At 33.1% G+C, this 17,754-nt stretch overlaps 1 pseudogene; it reads left to right on the forward strand.

Annotated features, from left to right (window-relative positions):
* Positions 1 to 17,097: 17,097 nt before the first annotated feature.
* On the forward strand, positions 17,098 to 17,499 carry LOC125121957 (heat shock cognate 71 kDa protein-like; annotated as a pseudogene).
* The last annotated feature ends 255 nt before the right edge of the window (positions 17,500 to 17,754 follow it).

The following is a 17,754-nucleotide window of genomic DNA, read 5'->3' on the forward strand; positions in this document are numbered from 1 at the left end:
ATCAGAGAATAGAAAATGAGACACTCCAAGTTATTTTATGTGATCAGCATTATATTAAAATCACTGTCACAACTTTTTCCCAATCCCAGCTGCAGGTGATCATTAATCTCCCTTCTCTCTATAGATCTGACTTTTTTCTGGACATTTCATATATGTGTGATCTTTAAAAGTATGGTCATTCGTGTCCGAGTTCATTCACTTAACATAATATTTTTGAGAGTCATAGATGTTGTAGCATGGTACATCAGTGGTTTTCTCCTTTCTAGTGCTGAGTAACATCCATTCTACAGATATATCCCCTTGTGTTTATCCATTGCTCTGTTGATAAACGTTTGAGCTATTTCTAGCTTTTGACTATTACAAATAATACTGTAATAAACATTCTTGTATAAATATTTTTGTGGTCCTGTGTTTTCATTTCTTTGGGGGAAGAATCCCAGAAGTGAATTTGCTGGTTTGTATGTAAATTTATGCTCAATATTTTGAGAATTACCAATTTTTCAAACTGGGTTCACCAGCAAGGTATGGGAGTTTCCATTTCTCCATAGTCTTATCATACTTACTATTGTCTATTTGATTATTGTTGTCCTTGAGGACGTGAAGTGCTATCTTATTGTGATTTAATTTACATTTCCCTAATAACTAATGACATTGAGCATATTCTCATAGTGGCTAAGCATAAATTTTCTTTGATGAAATATCAATTCCAAGATTTTATTAATTTTATTGGGCCACAGTTATTATTATACATTTAAGATACAAATAGTTTTATCATATCTGAATTATAAATTTTTCCCTCTTGTTTTTCATTTTCTTAATGGTATTCTTATAAACTAAATTTTTAATTTTTATGAAGTCCAATTTATCATTTTCATTTATGGATCATGCTTTTAGCAACACGTCTTATAAAACTTTGACTAATTCAAAGTCGTAAAATTCTTCTCCAACATTTTTCATAACATATTTATAGTTTGGAGTTCCCATCTTGGTGCAGTGGAAACAAATCTGACTAGGAACCATGAGTTTGCAGATTTGACCCCTGGCCTTTCTCAGTGGGTTAAGGATCCAGTGTTGCTGTGAGCTGTGGCGTAGGTTGCAAATGTGGCTCGGATCTGGCATTGCTGTGGCATAGGCCAGCAGCAGCTGCAGCTCTGATTCAACCCTTAGCCTGGGAACCTCCAATATGCTGCGGGTACAGCCCTAAAAAACAAACAGAAATAATAATAAAATAAAATAAAATAAAATAAAATAAAATAAAATAAAATAAAATAAAATAAAATAAAATATTTTAGTTTTAGCTCTTGCATTTACGGCTGTCATTCATTTTAAACTAATAGTTTGTGTGATATGAGATAAGGATAAATATCGGTATGTGTATATCTTGTAGCCCCAGAATGTTTTGTTGAAAAGTCCATCTTTCTTTCCCCTATCAAACTGCCTTGTGAAAAATCAATGTACCATAAATGTAAGGGTTTATTTTTGGATTATCAAACATGTTCTATTGATCTACTTGACTATTCTTAGTATATGAACTGAATGCCTAGATGATTGAAGCTTTTTTTTTTTTTTGATTTTTTTGTCTTTTTGGGGCTGCACCCGGGGCATAAGGAGGTTCCCAGGCTAGGGATCCAGTTGGAGCTACAGCTGCCAGCCTACACCACAGCCACAGCAAAGCAGGATCTGAGCTGTGTCTGCAAATTACACCACAGTTCACAGCAATGCTGGATCCTTAACCCACTGAGTGAAGCCAGGGATTGAATCTCCAGCCTCATGGTTACTAGTCGGGTTCATTAACCACTGAGCCACGACAGGAACTCTGATGATTGCAACATTAAACTTAGCAAGTTTTCAAAGTGGATGAATAATTTAACACAGGCATACAGTTAGTAAATCATCACACGAACTAGATAACCTTCCTACTATTGGAAGAAATGCAAAGTAAAATAATATTAAGATTCAAATAAATTCTCCTTAAAGTAGAACAATGAATTAATGGGTTATAAAAGTTTATAAAAAAAAAGTTTATAAAAGCAATTATAAAATTGACTTTACAATTTCTTGTTTGAGTCTATGCCTACCTAAAAAAAAAGTATGTGAAAAACAGCATTTTAAAAAATTTTAGCAAGGAACACAATCAATGCAGTATACTGCATAAAAGTGAAAAAGAAAAAAACGGGCTCTCTCAAGCAAACAAGAAAATGAGGAATAACACAATGTCAATAAATTAAGAAGAATGTGTACTAGGTCGGATATGGAAAACAGTATAAGGAATATATTAAGCTGCATAAACAGGACTGAAAGTAAAACAGAAATAATGATTAGAGCATTTTACTATATTACTTTGGATAAATGACAAGGGTCAGATGTAAATTTGGTATGATTAAATGGCTTTATTAACCTCATGTTTGAGTTGTAAATTTATCTAAATTTGATTGAATGTATTTCTTCTGTATAATTGTCTAGGATCGTAATTGTTACACACAAATACAAATTATAAAATAGTAACATAACTTTGTAAAAAATTTTCCTCCTTTTCTGTGTATGTGTGTGGCAACTAACAGTAATGTGTGAGCAATGGAAACAGCAAAGAGAATACTTCCTAATCTTATTGGAAACAGACTTAATATACTTCAGCACTTGTGGATCAAGAGTTTTCAGGTGACAGGCCATATTTGTTGAGTTTAGAAGACAATTCAACAGCCACATAGGCCTGGAGAATCTTTTCTCAACAGTAGCCCCTAAATTTTTAATGGTTTTCTTATTTTTCAATCTCCCCATTTTTACACTTTGTATCCCTTCATTTCTTAACTTTCAATGTACTCTCACTTTTGTCTCACTTTCATTACACCTATTCTCCTATATTTCTCCTGTCCTCAGCTCTCTTCTTAAGAGAGGCTATTACTGTTGGAGTCTTTGACTCCATTTTTAGAATGAAAGATGTTACTATAGATTAGGGTCTCAGCACTGCAAAGCATCTATTGGTAAGAAACCCAAGGAATAAATAAAAATGAATGATGTGTACTATCTGTCCTCTGAGGCTAAAAGAGCATTATTAGTGGTTTTTCCTACTATGAAAAGAAAGAATGAGGGCCAAGCCGAAACATGGAATAAGAGATACTGATAAAGACCCCTCCTGCAGCAGTGTGGTTTCCTCTCCAGCATCCCAACACAAAGAACACTCTGACGTGCTCTGTGCAAAAATTTCATATCAGGTGTTTTCAAAAATAGACATTGAAGTATAAAATCAGACAGTCTTTTACTAACCAAGGTGAATTTCTTTATTACTCTTCTAATAATTAATACTGTTGTGAAAGAGGCAACAAAAACATTCATTTACTGCTCATGTGATGGTCCTTATATAAATGGTTTTGTACAAACATGTGATGTACTGTTATTTGATTCTGGTAATTATAACGCATTTTTTAGAAAAATTCTTTTTTCTCTAGCCTGTAATCAGCCTATGGCCTGGTCATCCTTTTCCATTTAGGTAATGAAGGTTAATTGGCACTGTGCCTACTTGAGTTTTAGTAATAGCTAGCATGCCGAGGATTCATGCAGTTGATATACTGCATTCAACTCATGTTGCCCATGGCTCATTATGACTATGTAATTATGTTATAACTGTAAGAAGAATATTTATGCTCTTTGCTTAGTAAAAGAAAAAAAAATCATTGTATCACCTTATTATGTCAATAAAAAAAGAAAATCCTAATGAGTCTTCCAAATGCAGATTCTCAACATAGTTCTAAACAATTTGATCTCCAAATCAATGCATCTGTCCAAGAGAAAACAAGATTACTTTCTACTAGTACATTTAACAATAACCAACAGGTTTCATTTTTGGTCGTTAGACCACAAAGTATGGTGAGATCCTTTAAGACGCAATTCTTAAAGGATCTCACCATACTGGATGTTTGCTTCTATGAAATAGATTTAAGTTTTTAAAACGGAGAGTTTTATTGATTGTTCTTGATGATTACTTGGAGATGAATTCACTAATTTTGTCATTTGATAGATTTTTACTTTTCACTCATTTATGAATTTTAATAAGTCGAACATAGAAGTCACTAAAGTGATTTAATTATAGGCATATGCGTTTATACGGGTGTATTTAAATGAGAAGGTGACTTCCTTCTCCTGCATGTGTATATGTGCTCATGGCTCTTTTATGTTTCCACTCCATTTCATGCCATTCCAACAAATAATACAAGAAGATATTCACTTGTTTTTAGCAAGTAGAGTAGAAATTAAGACTTAAATAGTGAGTGACCAAGAAAAGGAATAAAGAGGAACAAAGTAAAAGAGGAAAAAAAAAAAGAAAAATACTATCCTAAAATAAAAACCATTTAGTATGGGGTTATAATTTTTATTCAAGTTAATTTACATATATACTATAACATATGCAAAAAATAATAATTATATGGTTGTTTAAAATACTAATATCAATTAAAAAACAAATTAATCAAACTCACTTTAAAACCTTCATTAAAGATAACTTCTATGTAAATAATGATTGAGTGCTAGTGGAGTTCTTTGCAAACTTTAGTGACACACATGGAATTGTACTATGCATATATCTGACAATTAATAAAGAAATAACTATTAATGGATTGTTGGGTAAAAAAAAAACAAAACTCATTTTAACCATTGCCACCAGAGAATTGATGAAGAAGGGATTTTTGAAAATTCACTTATTGTTCCTAATTTGGGAAAGGTGCTTTGATAGGCTGCCCTAAAAGGGGAAGTCTGGGCCTTTGATGTCTTGGTCTATACAAAACAAAGTAATAGTCATATTCTTATTCATAAAAAACTAATAAGGAATTTTGAATTTGCTGTAAGCAGGGAAAAAAGGAAGTATGGGAAGGGAAGCAGTCATGCAACCAAATACATAAGGCTGGGTTCTCTGGGGAAAAGGAGGCAGAGGAAAATGTGATCCTATGAGGAGGCCAGGGAGCTTTTAAGAATAATGGGACAAGTAAACATTTCTGATGTTATAAAAGTTTTTCACCACTCAAAAAATTTCACTAAAATTTTCCATGCATTTAAAACTTTGGATGCAATAGTTGGGGAAAGCAAAAGTGATTCAGTTGCTTGTCTAGGTCAGAGCTTTAGAGCAGAAAGCAAGTGCTCATGGAAAGAGGGATTCAAGTCAGAATTAGTTTATCAGAAACCAGAGTAGTAGTTCAAAACTGCCATGAAAATAAAAACGTCAGAATTTTGCTTACGTTTTAAGGAAAACTTCTCATTGCTTTTGAATAACACAGGAAATTGAAATCAACTCAAAGACTCAAGCAGATAACTTGGGGTTTGTGTGTTGTTTTGCAGGTTCCTTTTGCCAATAACCTTCCCTTTATGTTAACAATGCCGCAGGTGTGTTTTACACACATTAAATTTTAGAAGCCCAGCCCTGCAGTACTGACAGGCCAAACTCATGCTGTGCTCAATACAAAAGTGAGATAAATACTAATGCTCGCACAATTTCTCATCTGGAGCTCTGAGAGCTGTTTATGCCTTGTGCCTAGTGTAAAATCAGCTTTTTAATTTTCAGCCTAGTTTCTCTCTCCTTAAGCCCTCAGGCACAAGTTCATTGCCCCTGCTGGGGGAATTATTACCCAACACAGGCACCATGCTATCTTCAGCACAGAAATCTTCTTCCTCATTTTTTTTTATGATGAAAAGAAAAATCCCTCTTGCAAATAACTCCTGGTGAACTCACCAAATGTTCATCAGACAAGACTAGAAACAAGCTGAGTCAAAATCTTGTGACACTACATTCAATTACAAAGTGATAGAGTGGTGTGGTTGGGATAGATCCCTAAAGCTGCATTCCCTGGATTTGAATGCTTGCTTCCTCATTTAATTTCTGTAAGATCTTGGGCATGTTACAAAACATCCTCTCAATTCCCTCATCTATAAAATGGAACTAATTACAGCACCTTTAGATGAATTGAGTTAACCTATGTAAATGCAATTTTTAACAATTTTCTAAGAATACAAAGCATTAGATAATTTGAGTGTTAGAAGCATTATATATTAAAGTTAAATGATAAATATTGGAAAATACCCTTTCTCTAGCACAGTAATATGCTTTAGTCACTAACAGTGACCATGTTTCTCTTTTTCTGCTTTAATTCTCTCTTCACACTAATGGAGTAGAAGCGCGTGTGATATGCTTATGGAAATCCCCAGGCATTAGGTGTTGAGATTCCTCCCTCCCCCGATCCCTTAATATTGAAAAAAATCACATGAGTTGATTAAGCCATAAGCTAATCATTAGTATATGCAATTAGGATGTGAATGGTAACCCAGGGATTTCATGCACGTGTGTACTCAACAAATATTTATTGAGGTCTTAATATGTACTATAACTATGCTGTGTCTAGGAATACAGTGATGATAGCAATTATTCTCTATTCTCAAAGATTATATAGTTTATTAGGCATAAAGTTAATATTTATAAAGACATGAAAATAATTAGCATATTGTATGAGAAGAGGTGGGAAAATAATTGAAGGAGATATTAGGCTGATTTTTAAGAGCAACATAGAGTGTCACAGAATAGGCAACATTAATCTAAGACTTGAAAGAACAGTAAGATTTTTCTGGCAATTAAGTCAGGTTGAGTATTACTGAAAAAAACCCCCAGCGAATTCTAAGATGGTGCTGCGAATGTGAATTGTGCTTTGGAAACTGCAAAAAATAACAAATTCCAGTAGCATAAAGCTTGGGGATGGTGGTGGTGGGCAAGGGGGCCAAATGATAAAGATCCTGCATGCCATGTAGTATGAACACAAAATTTCTCTTTTAAGTGGTGAGAACCACTGAAGAATTTTAAACAAGGACATAACAATGATGTGATTTACATGATTAATCTCCCTGGCAGAAGTGATGACAGAAGGACTCAGCCACCAGGATCCAGTGCAGCAGCTGTTAGGTGTTGAGGCAAAGCATGATGATGCATTCCTTGGTTAGAGGGAAGCTAGTGGGATAGAAGAAAAGGGATTTGAGAAATATGTAAGGGGAGAATGGTCTCAACCTCATGATTTTCCTGTATGCTGTGAATGTAGAAACATGAGGAAAGAACCACTTCTGTGTTTCCAGCCAGAAGGTGTTGAATTGATGGTGAAACTGACTTAAGCTCTAACTTCTCTTCCCTTCTGGCCTGAAACACTCAACAATATGGATGACCTTTACTATACAAGGTCACCTCAAAAATACATGGAAAATAGCTACACAAGGAAGACTGTTACCTGCTACACAGGAAGACTGTATTCCATGTAAGAAAACATTAATACAGTTTATCACATTAATCATCACATCATCATCTTAATAGCAGAACCTTGGAAGTATGAACAGTACGGGCACATTTGGGATTTAAGATTTAGGTCTGGAAGAGCCCTGCTTCATGAGGAGCAGCAGACTTTACTGGGAGCCAGGTTTTGGGGGAGGGGTTGGATAAGCTAAAGAGTATACAAATAGAAACATATACACTGTGAAAAGTTAGGAATGAAGTGATAGAAAAAGTGATAAGCAAATGAAAACTCTTTAAAAAGCAAAATGAGGGTCAAAAAGATCTCAAAACTTTCATATGTTGTGGGTCTGTGCTGATTATTTGGCAAGTGAATAGTAGAAAATATACAAGAGTAATAAGAAAAATGTATGTTGAATAAGCATTTATAAAGCTTATTTATAAATAAGCTTATTTATATTAATATAACAAATAATTCATTGTTACACCATATACCATAATAAATATGTGATAAATGATATTAAACAAAGAAACATAGCAAGGAAACTCATTTAATCATGTTCATATGAACTAACTACAACTGGCATCAATTTGTTAACCAGCAGTATTGCATTTACACTATGTCCTCATCAAAGAGAAATACAAGGGGGTCAAGGTTGGTTTCTTGCCTGTGAATTTCAATACTCAATCCTTTTCTCCATTCTCCTGTAATAGAGTTTAAATATTTCCCTCTAATGATGTTTAATATACAGTTTAGCTTTCTTTTGATATACTAAAATTGTTTAAGAAATATTAAAATATTGGGGTAAATTTGGCTACACATATACAATTAAATTCAGAAACATTTGCCAGACCCTGGTTGGTAAGGCTCTAGGATATTAGTAATTACATATAAGTAAGAGTGGGTGATAAAAATTTTTACTGTGGATTTTTTTTTTGTCTTTTTAGGGCCACACCTGAGGCACAGGATAGGGGTTGAATTGGAGCTGTAGCCGCTGCCCTTCACTACAGACACAGCAATGAGGGATCCAAGCTGCATCAGCGACCTACATCACAGCTCACAGTAACACCAGATCCTTAATCGACTGAGAGAGGCCAGGGATGGAAATTGCATCCTCATGGATGCTAGTCAGATTTGTTTCCATTGAGCCACAACGGGAACTCCTTTACTGTGGATTTTTCAAGGCATTGATTGGCTTTATAAAAATATTATACCAGTATTAAATTGAATTACACAAAATCTATATAGGCTACCTTACTTATATAGATATTTTATTCATATTCTTATATTGATTATGGTAATCGCTACACCTGACATAAGGTGGTTTTAGGACCTTGGGTAATAGGGCACTGTGATCAGACGTAGTTTCTGCACTCAGGGAACTCACAGGTTTGCAGAACATAATTATAATTCAACTTGCTAGGTGAAATCACTTGTTAAGGACCAACTTTATGATAGACGCTGTAAATAACAGTTATTGATCAACTCTTGTGTCAGGCACTGTATATAATATTATCTCTAATTATCACAAAAGCCCTGTAAGGCAGGTTATCTTTTGACTCTTATAAGCAAGAAAAAGGAAGATTAAATAGGTAATAGCTTGGATTGTATTCCAAGGCTAGATAACTGTGTTTACAACTTCATGAGCTACACTCTCTCTTCCATGAAAGCATTTTTCAAAGCATCATGATATAAAGGAAATTTGTACATTTCAAATATATTTTCTAGGATTATCTAAATAATTTGTATGTTATTGATCCAATAAAACAGCTATATCCATTCAAAATAAAGAATAATAAACTCTAGGTTGTTTATCAATAAATTTTCTACTACATTGAGGAATTAAAGTCTTTGTCTTGATATTTTTTGAGGCTAGTGAGCTTCTCTTGGTGTCTTTCTGTCCTCACTGGGATTTGCTGAGCTACAAATAAGTCTGTCCCTTTCAAAAATTTCTTGGCTTTCAGAAACTACCTCCTGCCTAATGTGGAGCAAAGCAGGACATAAGCCCTACAACTACATGTAGACAGCTCTAGGAAGAATGACTTGGGACATGGCCAATGTGAACTGGCGGCTGAATCATTTGGCACTAAAATTAAATTCAGCAGAATTATGTTCCCAAAACTATAGGCTTAAAATATGTAACACATTGCTAATTTGAGATAATAACCCACAAATGATTTTTTGTTATATTAATTTATCTGAAGCAATGTAATCATTTGTTGTTTGCAGAAAGCAACCCTGCCATATACTACACAGACTTTACCCCATTTTGTTAACTACTAATCTGTTTTCCATTTCTGTAATTTTGTCATTACAAAAACGTTATATAAAAAGAAACATAGAGTATGTAACCTTTTAGCATTGGCTTTTCTCATCCAGAATTCTCTGGAAATTTATTCAAATAATTGCATTTATCAAAAGTTTGCTCTTTGTACTGTTAAAAGTTACCCCATGTGTGAATTTAACAGTTACAGTAGTTGGATGTTTAGTTTTTTAAGAAACTGCTAAACTATGTTACAGAGTGTTTATCTTTCTAAGAGTAGTGTAAGAGTTATCTAGAAGTTCTCACTAGCATTTGTTTTTGTCATTTTTTTTCTTTTTTAATTTTGGTCATCCAGACAGTTGTGTAGTGATCTCATTGAGGGTTTCATTTCCTAATGGCTAATGATGTCAAACTTTTTTCATGTTCTTGTTGACATCTTATGTTTTCTTCAGCGAAAATTCTGTTCATGTTTCTTTTATAATTTTTGTCCTATATTCTTCATGACACTTAGATTTACAACTCTAGCATCCTCAATCAAAACAAGCTCATATCTTAGTTTTAAGAACAGTTTAGGTCATTTTCCCATTTAGTTGAAAACAGCATGGAATCATAAAGATAGCAGAGGGAAAATATGGGCTAGAATGTAAAATGTATAATAGCTCCAGACCTAAGAAATCCAGATTAGCCAAATAGTTATACTTAGACAGACAAAAATTTACATAGTAAAAGATCAAATAGGTAATTATTGAAACCTATTTATACAGCAGGATGTTTCCACTGAACTCAATCTTTATTTTATGATGTATTATTTTCATAACTGTTATAATGTTTATCCAACTTAGCTTTATTTCACACCTCTATTGATGAGAATTTTTATATGGAAGTACTGGTAAATTACTGCATAATTTTACATTAATTTTATTTTTAGAGTGTTTCATTATCAATTTCTAAATATGAAAGCTGACTCTTCAAAAACAAGACGCCAGAATACGAATATGATATTATTCACATGTAAATCCTGATATTTGAATGAAGGCTATTACAGACTTTTGAGATTTGTTTGTTTGTTTGTTTGTTTTGTGTTTCTTTTGGTATAATAACCTATCACTGCTGATCATTTTTGACCCTTTGTGGCAGAAGTATACCTAAGAACAGTATGTGAACTGTTAAAAATTTCCATACGGAGTTCATTGTTAAAGTAGATTTATACAAGATCATAGACAATAATAAGAGGGCTCATAAACTATTATTTTTCAATTTTGAATTTATAACTAAATTTTCAATGAGCTTAGCTACAATCCCTCCTGTTGTGCAGTAATCTCCATGTCATACCTACTTAAGGACATCAAACTTGGACAAGCAGGTATAAAGTTTGTTATTTAAAGACTACAATGAGACATGTGGAACTGAAATTAAGCAATACTTCTTAAAATAATGTAAAATAATATTTCTTACATAATGTAATAAAATAATTTTTTGAAGATGTAAGACTTAGAGATTTCCACACTGAAATATATAAAACATTGTGGAGATAAATTAAAGAAGGCCTAAGTAAATGTAGTTATGTATTATGTTTGGAGATTGGAAGAAAAAAAAAGTTTAGATTTAAAATTATTTCCAAAATGATGTGTAGAATCAATGCACTCTCAACCAGCTTCCTGAATTTTTTTTGTAGGAACTGACAAATTATAAAATTTATATGGGGTTGTAGAAATTGATCACTCAATTATAAAATTTACATGGGAAAGCACCAGAACAGCCAGAGCAAAATTAAAAACTAGCAAATAAATTGGAGAACACAGACTCAGATTTCAAGATTTGCTGTGAATAAAGACATTTCAGAAAAACAAAAGCTGAGAGGACTCAAGAAGGGTTGACTTAGAAAAGGAAAGACATATATCACTGAAACATAACAGAGTCCAGAAATAGACTCACATATATACATTTATTGATTTTTGAAAATGGGGTCAAATTAATTCAAAGGGAAAAGAATAGTCTTTTGAACAAAGGATACTATAATAAATGGATTTCCATATGCAAAAATAAATACATTTTTAAGCCTTACTTCACATTATATACAAATAAATATATCATTGAAAAAATATGTCTAAAGGTAAAATGAAGAAATATATTGAAAGAAATAGATCTAAAGGGAAAATGTAAAACTGTAATTATTTTAATTAAAACATCGGAAAATTTTTGTACTGTTGAGTTAGGTAAAATTTTTAGAACAAAAAGAACATGAACCATAAAGAAAAAATTAATATATTAAACTGTGTAAACATTTTGAATGTCTGCTCTTCAGAAAACACTATAAAAATTAAAATATAATCAGTGGTTTGGCAGAAAATATTTGCAAAACACAAATCTGATGAAGGCTTGTATCCAAACTATATGAAGTGTTCTTACAACTCAGTAATAAAAATGAAAACACACTAGCAAATTATAAGGCTAAAGATATGAAAAAAAGAACATATATGAATAGCAAAGACCTCATGAAAAAATGCTCAGCATCATTAGTCATGAAGGAAATGCAAATTAAGATCATAATGAGATACCACTACACATCCACTATAAAGTTTAAACTTAGAAAAGCAGATAAATTCCACATCCCAGTGAGGATGCAGAGCAACTGGAACTCTCCTACTTTGTTTTGGAAATGCAGTTGGTATGGCACTTTGGAAAACAGGCAGTTTCTTATAAACTATACACTGGACATACAAACCAACTATTCCACTTCTAGGTATTTACCCAAGAGAAGTGAAAACGCATATCTACGAAAATACCTGTACACAAATAGTTATAGCAATTTTATTTGTAATTTCCCACCTGACAACAATCCAAATGACTATCAACATGCAAATGGATAAATAATTGTGGTTTTTTTTAAGCAATGGAAGACTTCTCAGTAATCAAAAGTAAAGAACTACTAACATATGCAACAATATGGATGAATTTTTAAAGCATTATGCAAAGTGAAAAAATCATTTGTAAGTCTACTTATTTTATGATGGCATTTATATGGAATTATTGAAAAAAATAGAACTATAAAGACAGAAATTTAACCAGTGATTTCCAAGGGGTTTGGGATGGGTGGATGGGGTTGAGTACTAAGTACATTATGGAAATTTTTAGGTGATAAAAATGTATCCTGACTAAAATGTAGTTTGCACCACGTGCTTAAAAATGGTGATATTTACCTTATGCCACAAGAAAAAAATGGCTTAAAATACATTGAATTAAAACAGCCATACTTTGGAGTCCCTGCTGCGGCACAGCGGGGTAAGAATCAAACTGCAGTGGCTTAGGTCACCACAGAAGTGAGGGTTTGATTCCCAGACCAGTGCAGTGGGTTAAAGGATTGGGAATTGTCACAGCTGCAGCATAGGCTGCAGTTATCGCTCAGATTCAATCCCTGGCCCAAGAACTTCCATATGGCGCGGGTGTGGCCATAAAAAAAATTGCTGTACTTATAAAATATGGAAAGCTATTTCTGATTACTAGGTTTGATAGAGCCTTCCTTGTAGTTCATCACTATGGCCAATCACCAATGGTATTTCTGAGGACAGAGAATTCTAAAGTTAGATAATATATTTTCTATCCTTTGGGAACTCACAACATAAGAAATGTCATTGTAACTAAAGACATGATTATTGCCAAGGCTTAAAATGATACCATGAACAATATGATCCATGGTGTAATAAGTACTTTGAGGGTGGTAATGCTGTACATGTTTTTGTTATTTAAATTTTAAGTTGGTATTTGCATTTCATTATTAGAATTCTTAAAGTTAATTGTGCAAAGTTTTCTAATTTTAGAATCCCTCTTTCAATTTGTGCAACACAGAGGCAGAGGCAGCGGGCTTTCAAATATTCTTACTCTAAAAATTAAAGAACAAAATGCTTATTTAAGAAATATTTAAATTTTAATTTAAAATTTCTTTATAATATGTTAACATATAGGTATACTCTACATTAATATTCAGATCAGATTGAGCAAATAAATGAGTAAATTGGTATTATTATAAGGGGAAGGTGAAATGTGCCTCTTCTTTGAACTCTCAATATTAACTCCACTATAAATACAAAAATTTAAAACAAGGTCAAAATATTTCTTTCTGCAAGCTCATTAGAAAAGTGATGAGGTGATACTAAAGCCAAGAAATGTTACATTGTGTAATTGCAGGACTTTTCGATTTTTTTTGAAAATCTGAAATATATTTTATCAAAATTAAACAGTTAAGGGATATTATGAGCTAAAAATGTTTCTAAACTTAAGCACTAAGAAAGACAGTCTATTTACTGAAGAGTAGCCAGATACATATTTAAAATCAACTTTTTATTGAATCTCTTTAATGCATGTATCAATTTGCTGAATCAGACTTTGCAATCTATTGATTCTCTGTAATTTAGATTTACTATAAGCTTGCCTCCTTCTGGTTTTGTCTGATTTTCTAACATAAAATTTAACAATTAAGTAGTCTCAGTGCTTTGTTATTTTGAGTGTGGTAACAGAACACCTCATGAAATTACTTCTTTTGTCTCATTAGCTGCAATGAGCTATAAAATCTTATAGTTTTTTAAAAAATAATACCTAATATATCAAATGAATAGTGAGAAGATAGCTCACTTCTTGTTCAGGATTAGATTTATTCTTTGAGGTAAGTATTTTGCTCTTTAGTAAGAAGCCTTACCTGATGTTATCATGAGCAAGGATTGGGAGAGAACATGTATATTTCTAAGGACATTTATTTTCACTAGATGAATAAGATATATGAAAGCTTAAGAATGAGATATCTACCTAGTTTCTTCATCACACTTCCTCCAAATGTTAAGGGGAAGGGATTTTGTGATTTAAATAAACTGAAGAAGATCTTTTTTTAGCCTTTTAGGCCTAGCATATAATTTAGAATATTTGTATTTGATACAAGTTACAAGAAACACAATTCAAACTATAAAATGCATGTAACATTTAATCAGATATGGTCTTAGTTTTACTCATATTATAAGAAGACAACTACCAGCAACTTTCATTTTACATTTTATATTTTCATAACTTCATGTAATTAGGAAAAAAAGAGCACCAGTCTCATTTCCAGGACTTCACCCTACCTCTCCCTCAAAAAATTCCCCTTCCTTCTCATTGCATCTTATGGGAACATATTCCCATCCTCAAACTGATCATACAGCTGGAAGAATGAGTTAGGCTAATTGGTCAGGCCTCAGATCAATGTCTACTTCCACAGAAAGAAGTGAAGTCCACCACTCTAGAAGCATATAGACTAATTGCTCTCCCTAGAGAATCAGTAGGAGGTTACCAGAAGAGATGTAAAATAAATACCAGATAGAAAAATAGCAAGTGGTTAATTATTCTGAGCACTTACTGTGTGCCAAGCTTTATTATAAGTGCTTAACAGGTATTAATTTACTTAATGTTCACAAAACCCCTATGAGATACATCTTTTATTATAATGAGGAAACTGAGACTTTAAGAATGTAATAACTTGCAAGAGCTTATATGGTTACTAACAGAACTCATATTCCAATTCAGGCAGTCTGGTTGCAGAGTAAAAGGGTATATAACTTTTTAAATTATTTTTTTAATTTTTATTTTTTTAAATTATTTTTTTAATTTTTATTTTTAAGGTTACACCGTGGCATATGGAAGTTCCCAGGCTAGGGGATTAATCGGAGCTACAGCTGCTGGCCTACACCACAGCCACAGCAACATGGGATCCAAGCTGCGTCTGTGACCTACACGACAGCTCACAGCAATGCTGGATCCCCAATCCACCCATTGAGTTCAGGGATCGAACCCGTACCCTCAATGGATACTAGTAGGATACTAGTGCCACAACAGGAACTCTGTAAGCATCTATAACTTTTTTTTGGAAGATATGTCATCAAAGTTATATGAAATGAAAATAAATTTTCATTCTACTATAAACCAGAAAGATGGTGGGGAGTGAGGGAATTAAAGAACTCTATATGGGGAATGCCCAAATCAGATATGAACTCATTAAACTCCAAGAAAAAAGGAAGGATCAGCAGATAAAATACACTCTTAAAAGACCACACTATCAAATCAACCTCATTCTACTGTTTTAGGATAATCAGCAGCACCTTTAATCAGAAAATTATTAAACTTCCATTGAGGGATAAACTTTTTAATGGGAAAAAGATTTGGAGAGAAGTAAGTTAGACAGGATTTATATCATTAAAGTGTAGAAGCATTATTCTCATCTTCATTCTGGACTAGCCTTTTATGAAATTTCTGTGATGAAGCTTCTGAACAATAGTAAGTTGATATCAGGTTTCACCTTCTCTGGGAGATAACTAGACTTACCAGTTGTGAGACCAACAAGTAAAGTCTAGTTACCAAAAACTGTTAAATTTGTTCAAACTAGGATACATACACATCAACTACAAAGTCTTTGATAAGTTCCAAGGCCCATGATAATCTAATACCATCTTCTAAATCTCTGGATATCTCTCACTTTGCCCTGGAATACAAAATCTTCTCCATTTAAATCAAGCTGCTCATTAAACAGAACCTGGTAATGTTCACTTTGCTGACTTATTGTGTTTCCTTTTCTTGTACCGCACTTGCTTGTTCTTTCTAAATTCTTTGATTTGAGGCTTATTTGAGATTACAAATTCTCTCACATTCTACATTGTCTTCACTTGTGTTAGTTCCTTCTGTCCTATTACATTTCCATTTCCTTTCCTTTCCTTTCCTTCCCTTACTTTTTTTTTTTTGCTTTTTTTGGTCGCACAAATGGCATATGGAATTTCCCAGGCTAGGGGTCAAACGAGGACTACAGCTGCTGGCCTACACCACAGCCACAGCAACATGGGATCCAAGCCATGTCTGTGACTTACACTGTAGCTCGTGGCAATGATGGATCCTTAACCGACTGAGTGAGGCCAGGGATTGAACCTGCATCCTCATGGATACTAGTTGGATTCATTTCCTCTGTTCCACAAAGAGAACTTCCTCATTTATATTTCATATTCATATTTAATTGCTTTTCATTTTAGGACATTTATCACTTATGATGATGTGGTAATGGTTGAGAATGTATATAATATTTTATATGTAATGTTTATTCCTCGCAAATAAAGTTGCACAGAATATACCATTTATGTGTAGTTGTAGATTAACATAGAAACTATCAAATTTAATAGGTAAATGAACATTAATTATAGGATACAGGATGACATTCAAAGTATTTTTATCTTGATAGTTTGAAAATTAATAATAACTATAACAAAATAAAATATAATTGATTTCATGTGTGCCACACTAATATTTGTCAAATGTTAATCATAACTTTGTTTTAATTTTTCATGAAAGTGGAACATTATGCATAAATTTGAAAACTATTTCCTTCCACAATTCTGTTACCCTTTTGCTATGTATTTAGTAAGTATCCTTTTAGGTCAAGAGTATTATAAAAATCAGATTAGTTAATTCATATAGTATTAGTTTATGGCTTTATCATAAATATACATAAATGAATACATATGTGTATTTATCCCATATGTACTCCAATATGTAGAATACATACACACACATACATATATGTATACATATAAGAGCAAGAAAGACATCAAGGGTATGGTCCAGGAAGGTACAAAGCTGAAGACCAGAAGCTGTGGAAAAAATTATTTTCCAAGAATTTGGTTGAATCCTATGCATGAAACCAGCTGTTGAACATGCAGAACTTCAAGACCAGATCAACAATGAGGATAAACAAAAGTTCTTGATAAGTGCAATAAAATCATCAACAGCCTTGAAAAGAGTCAGACTCCAGAAAAGGAAGAATATGAACATTTCCAGAAAGAACTGGAAAGTCTGGCAATTCCATTGTTACCAGACTCCAGAGTACAAGGAAGCATACCAGGGGACTTCCCTGGTGGTGGAGCTCTTCTAGCTTCTGGGGCCTTCTCTGGGCCCACCTTGAAGAAGTCAATAGTAGCATAGATTTAACGTTGTTCCACACAATAATACATTGAAGGACCCCAATTTGTAGAAAATTTGTAGCAAATAAGATTGCATTTGTAAGTACTCTATTCTAAGTGGAAAATACAATGTCTTACATAAAACTTCATTTAAATATGGCATCATAAAAATGTATATGCGTGTATGTACAGTATTTCCAATTTTTACCTCTATTCACTACTTCAAACAATATGCACCTAACACCCTTTACAGTCCTCCTTGTGTACATGTTGTATT

The sequence above is a fragment of the Phacochoerus africanus genome, chromosome 3 (genome assembly GCF_016906955.1).
Source record: "Phacochoerus africanus isolate WHEZ1 chromosome 3, ROS_Pafr_v1, whole genome shotgun sequence".
Taxonomy (NCBI): domain Eukaryota; kingdom Metazoa; phylum Chordata; class Mammalia; order Artiodactyla; family Suidae; genus Phacochoerus; species Phacochoerus africanus.